Source organism: Convolutriloba macropyga, chromosome 2 (genome assembly GCF_964194025.1).
Source record: "Convolutriloba macropyga chromosome 2, txConMacr16.3, whole genome shotgun sequence".
NCBI classification, from domain to species: domain Eukaryota; kingdom Metazoa; phylum Xenacoelomorpha; order Acoela; family Convolutidae; genus Convolutriloba; species Convolutriloba macropyga.
In genome coordinates, this window is record NC_134469.1 from 5,148,581 (window position 1) to 5,155,483 (window position 6,903).

The window sequence follows — 6,903 nt, forward strand, 5'->3', positions numbered from 1 at the left end:
GAGTGAAGTAAATTTGCGAATCGAGTGACCTGCTTATAAAGAAATGCTAACTTCGTGCTAATGTGCTAGATGCTCAGCTATCAAGATCAATTTTCAGGAAAAGTTTAAATACTTGGTTATTTATTTATTGTATTTAGGAAATTGACCCTTAAAATCATTATAGCTTTTTACAGTCCTGCATTATCCAATCAAATGTTAAAAATCATTTTCCACCTGTTTATTTTAAATCAATTGGTCTCTTCCGAGCTTATGAGTAAAGATTGTTTTCCTAGAACGGTATTTATGTTTGGGTGGGGTTTCATTATTCTCATTAAAAATTTCAAGGTGCACTTCTTAGGGTTCAAGTGCATTTTGGCCATTGCGCTTATCCGCATAAAAACCCAAAATGTATAAGCAACATATTGAAATGAAAAATAGTGACACTTAAAAAATGAGTTACTATCAAAAGGACTTTCTTGATGATCGCGGGTTATCTTAAGATCATGTTGCTAATTAAAACTTTATTTTTCAGAGCCAAAATGAGTAAAATTAAATGAGGTGTCTTAATTCAGTTAATCTTAACTTGGTCTTTCATTTCTTTCCTGTGTGACGAACACGTTGATATCAGCTAATCGCGGAAAACATACAAAGTTAAGTTGATTTTGTATAGGTGTTCGGTTGTCAAGTGTCCCAGACAGTCGTCTTTACATGCAAGAGACTCGTTAAAAGTGCACGCCAACTGTATCATTTTTTCAAAGTTTTGCATTTTTTTTACTCGGTTTCATTACAGTCAATTTTTTTTTTTAAAAAAAACTAAAGAGAAAAGAACAGAGAATGTATGAAATTACTTATCAATAGCTTTATTGTAAATAAATAAGAACTAATTGTCGAAAAAAACGCACAAAAATTGGAGTTGGGAGGTTAAATATCATCCTAAAGGTTCTCAAAATTAAAAACTGGTCATGTTTTGAGTGTTTTAGGCTATTTTTCTCCGAAGTCAATTGTTATAAGTAACTTAATTACATTATATTCACAATCGGATATGCAGTAGCTCTTTTAATTGTTTTAATTGGAATTCGCCAAATTTCCAGAAAACCTTAGTTCAAGTCTTTCGCCTAATGGCTACAAAATCCCATTCGCTTAATCGAAGTAATCACTTTATTTTGACTTTAGAGTCATCAAAGTGTGTGAACAGTTCTTTAAAAAAGACAGCGCCAGAATACTATTCAAACTCTTGCAATTGTAAAAGAATGTCTCAATAATTTTCCCTTTTGGGACTCAAATATCATATTGATGTTACTTGGCCATGATTTGACAAAGTGGTACTATGAAAAAAATAGAAGAAAAAGGCTTGAAAATTGGACAGTAAAAGGAATGTTTTTTAAAAATGATAACAGTCATTCTGCTTCTTGTTGGCTCATTCTGTGTTCATTATCATAAACTTTTTCCTTCCCAGAGAGCATAGATGGGTGTAGGTTTTCCTAGATACCATATCCACAGCGTAGATCTTACCTAATTTTTCCTTGAATTAGGCGCAGATCTTACAAAGATTAAACACTTAGTGCTCTGCTGGTCAGACTCGTACCACTGACCTCCCGAGTGCTTGTTAGCTCTTCTACCATTGTCCCACCGTGTCTTTTTACGTTTAAAAACGTTATTCTTTATAGGTTATGTGAAATTAGCAATATATTTAACCCAAAAAATGTAAAATCAACTCTAAAATCAACGCATATTTATGTAAGATCAACGCTAAGTTCAAATCAAAATTATGTAAATTCGACGCTAAATTCAATGCCAAAAAATGTGAGATCTACGCTTAGAAACAAAATTTCTACGCTGAAATCAACGCGGAATTATTTAACAACTACGCGAAATTCAACGCAAAATTATTTAAGATCTACGATAAATTCGACGCAAAATTATTTAAGATCTACGATAAATTCGACGCAAAATTATTTAAGATCTACGATATATTCAACGCATAGCTATGTAAGACGTACGCTCAAACGTATATGGTACATAAATTCAACGCAATCAACTCCAAAATTACATAAGTCTGCATTTTTGGCGTTGACACCTGAGCCCGGATGGTCATAAAAGCGCGATCATGCACAAAATGATTTTGCCTCGTCTCTGGAACCCTAGATGGACTTCGATTAGGTTTCTGAGAAAGCCTAATACGTGATGACTCGGTTTGAAGATCATTCCCCAAATTATTTTCCTCGGTTGTCCTTTTTTTCCTTTTCTTCTCCCATATTGGTTTTTTTGGAAGAGGGAGAGGGGGAGCTGTTATTTTTAAATATCTGAAACAGCTACTTTCAGATTTTGCTAATTTTGAGTTTGCCTTATTGTTATAGATATGCCGAAAAGAGCTTCAAAATATCTACAAAGCCGGCGACCCATTTTGTCTGAAATTGACTCTATTCATAGATGCTCAGAAAAAGATTAGAACCCTTGCTCCATGGACAAGAGCCAGAGTTTTAGTACATGATCCGTACATTGTTTCCAATGACGGAGCCAGCATAATTGCAGCTTCGCCCGGAGAAAAACTTCCATCAGCATAAGAATGTATAGAACTTCGGTTTCGGGTGATGAGTACGGCAAATGCGCTACTAAATTTCCTAATATTTTGATGTTTGACAAAAAAAATTTAGCAAGCAATCCTAAAATATTTACAAGATTTATGCACAACACTTTCCTAGTTCATTCCAAATCTTTGTGTTGTTGTTACTTAGTAAGTCTTTTTTGTATGAGAGGTTTCACCACGAAAGAAATCGTGAATAACTGTCCTCAGAATGTTTGCGATACAAACAATTCAAGAAAAGAAAAAAATTGCATGAAAAGAACTTACGAAGAAATCAAAGAAGTAGAGTTAGGTTGCGATTGCCCTCTGGTTTGTCAATCAACTGATTATATACTAACTAATTGAAGGTCACCATGGCCTTCCAAAGGTCCCGCGCCATTTCTCACCTCAAAGTCAAGTCGAATTTCGGAAGACTACCAAAACTTAGTATCGTAACCGAACATTACAGGTTAAATCCTGCAGAAAAATGTCCAAGAAGAATTATTGAGCGCGGATATTTTTTGATAGATTAACATTTAAAAAGATAACTTCGCCCCCAGCGTATGAATAAGTTAATGTAGTGAGCGACTTTTGAGGGTACATTGGGCTATGTTTTGGGCGGAGTGTTTTTGTTTTTTTCATGTTATTGAGTTTATAATTCATTGCTTTGAGGCGCTTATTTCAAATCAACTCAAAACTGCTTGAAGTCAATATTAAACTTTATAAATTTCAAAAAACAGTTGGTTTTATTTTGTAAAACGCTATTATCAAATTTTATTCACAAATTTCTGGTCAAGTTTGATTTCAAGTCGTGAATCAAACAATTCGACAATGAGCAGCAAGCAAAGACTAGCTGCAAAATGATATGCCATCCCAGCCTAGAGGATAGTATAACAGACAACAGTGTTTTTCAAAAGCATTTTCTGACATAAATCATGTGCGCATTATAAACAAATCACAGAATAAGGAAAAAAACTAGTTGAGTTTTGGAGTGAAAGTTACAAATTTTCACTCAAATTCTAAACCAACATTTTCATTTCTCTGAATGATGTGTGCTGCAGTGATCAATATGTGAGTTCTAATCTTCAGTACTTGAAGTTTCATGTCCCAAGAGATGATTTTGCTTATGGTGAAAATCAGTTTGGTGATGTTGAAATAAAGAATCAAAGGCAACCCCTGACATCTGAGAACTTTTATCGTGTAAGATCTTACAAACTTCTCACAAAACTGTCTTTTAAGTACTTATAAGATTATTCGTTGCCTGACTAAGACTTTTTGAGACAATTTATCAGGTAAAACACGATAAAGATTTTTCATCAGGTCTTATAAGATCTTAAACGATAAAAATTCACTTTTGTCAGATCTGACAAAAGTGAATTTTTATCGTTTAAGATCTTATAAGACCTGATGAAAAATTTTTATCGTGTTTTACCTGATAAATTGTCTCAAAAAGTCTTAGTCAGGCAACGAATAATCTTATAAGTACTTAAAAGACAGTTTTGTGAGAAGTTTGTAAGATCTTACACGATAAAAGTTCTCAGATGTCAGGGGTTGCCTTTGATTCTTTATTTCAACATCACCAAACTGATTTTCACCATAAGCAAAATCATCTCTTGGGACATGAAACTTCAAGTACTGAAGATTAGAACTCACATATTGATCACTGCAGCACACATCATTCAGAGAAATGAAAATGTTGGTTTAGAATTTGAGTGAAAATTTGTAACTTTCACTCCAAAACTCAACTAGTTTTTTTTCCTTATTCTGTGATTTGTTTATAATGCGCACATGATTTATGTCAGAAAATGGTTTTGAAAAAGACTTTTGTCTGTTATACTATCCTCTAGGCTGGGATGGCATATCATTTTCCAACTAGTCTTTGCTTGCTGCTCATTGTCGAATTGTTTGATTCACGACTTGAAATCAAACTTGACCAGAAATTAGTGAATATAATTTGATAATAGAGTCTTACAAAATAAAGCCAATTGTTTTTGAAATTTATAAAGTTTAATATTGACTCCAAGCAGTTTTGAGTTGATTTGAAATAAGCGCCTCAAAGCAATGAATTATAAACTCAATAACATTGGGCTATGTTTTGGGCGGAGTGTTTTTGTTTTTTTTTCATGTTATTGAGTTTATAATTCATTGCTTTGAGGCGCTTATTTCAAATCAACTCAAAACTGCTTGGAGTCAATATTAAACTTTATAAAATTCAAAAACAGTTGGGTTTATTTTGTAAGACTCTATTATCAAATTTTATTCACAAATTTCTGGTCAAGTTTGATTTCAGGTCGTGAATTTTTGATTTCAACTCAATAACAATGAATTATAAACTCAATAAAATTTGATAATAGAGTCTTACAAAATAAAGCCAACTGTTTTTGAAATTTATAAAGTTTAATATTGACTCCAAGCAGTTTTGAGTTGATTTGAAATAAGCACCTCAAAGCAATGAATTATAAACTCAATAAAATAAAAAAAAACAAAAACACTCCGCCCAAAACATAGCCCAATGTACCCTCAAAAGTCGCTCACTATATTAACTTATTCATACGATGGGGGCGAAGTTATCTTTTTAAATGTTAATCTATCAAAAAATATCCGCGCTCAATAATTCTTCTTGGACAATTTTCTGCAAGATTTAACCTGTAATGTTCGGTTACGATACTAAGTTTTGGTAGTCTTCCGAAATTCGCCTTGACTTTGAGGTGAGAAATGGCGCGGGACCTTTGGAAGGCCATGGTGACCTTTAAGTAGTTAGTATATAATCAGTTGATTGACAAACCAGAGGGAATTCGCAACCTAACTCTCCTTCTTTGATTTCTTCGTAAGTTCTATTCATGCAATTTTACTTTTCTTGAATTGTTTGCATCGCAAACATTCTGAGGACAGTTATTCACGATTTTTTTTCGTGGTGAAACCTCTCATGCAAAAAAGACTTACTAAGCAACAACAACACAAAGATTTGGAATGAACAAGGAAAGTGTTGTGCATAAATCTTGGGAATATTTTAGGATTGCTTGCTAAAATTTTTTTGTCAAACATCAAAATATTAGGAAATTTAGTAGCGCAAAGGCCGTACTCATCACCCGAAAGCGAAGTTCAATACATTCTTATGCTGATGGAAGTTCTTCTCCGGGCGAAGCTGCAATTATGCTGGCTCCGTCGTCGGAAATAATGTACGGATCAAGTACTAAAACTCTGGCTCTTGTCCATGGAGCAAGGGTTCTAATCTTTTTCTGAGCATCTATGAATAGAGTCAATTTCAGACAAAATGGGTCGCCGGCTTTGTAGATATTTTGAAGCTTTTTTCGGCATATCTATAACAAAAAGGCAAACTCAAAATTAGCAAAATCTGAAAGTAACTGTTTCAGATATTTAAAAATAACAACTCCCCCTCTCCCTCTTCCATAAAAACCAATATGGGAGCAGAAAATGAAAAAAAGGACAACCAAGGAAAATAATTTGGGTAATGATCTTCAAACCAAGTCATCCCGTATTAGGCTTTCTCAGAAAACTAATCGAAGTCCATATAGGGTTCCAGAGACGAGGCAAAATCATTTTGTTCATGATCGCGCTTTTATGACCATCCGGGCTCAAGTGTCAACGCCAAAAAATGCAAACTTATGTAATTTTTGGGTTGATTGCGTTGAATTTATGTACCATATACGTTTGAACGTATATCTTACATATTTATGCGTTGAATATATCGTAGATCTTGAATAATTTTGCGTTGAATTTATCTTAGATCTTACATAATTTTGCGTTGAATGTCGCGTAGCTCTTAAATAATTGCGCAATGATTTCAGCGTAGATCTTACTTAAAAATTTGTTTTTAAGCGTAGATCTCGCAGTTTTTGGCGTTGAGTTTAGCGTAGAATTTACATGATTTTGATTTGAACTTAGCGTAGATCTTACATGAATATGCGTTGATTTTAGAGTTGATTTTACATTTTTTGGGTTGAACATATTGCTAATTACAAATAACCTATAAAAAATAACGTTTTTAAACGTAAAAGGATACGGTGGCACAGTGGTAGAGGAGCTAACAAGCACTCGGGAGGTCAGTGGTACGAGTCTGACCAGCAGAGCACTAAGTGTTTAATCTTTGTAAGATCTGCGCCTAATTCAACGAAAAATTAGGTAAGATCTACGCTTTGAAACGCAAAAATATGTAAGATCTACATTTAGAAACGCACAACTCAACACCGCCAACGCAGAATTATGAAAGAAAACCGCGGTGAATTTTTTTTGTTCTCAACGCTTGTCAACGCTAGTTACCGATTCCCTCGCACAATTGTGGCAAATTTCCTCGGCCCGGCATGAAATCATTGACAATTTATTAAATTCAAAACATTTAG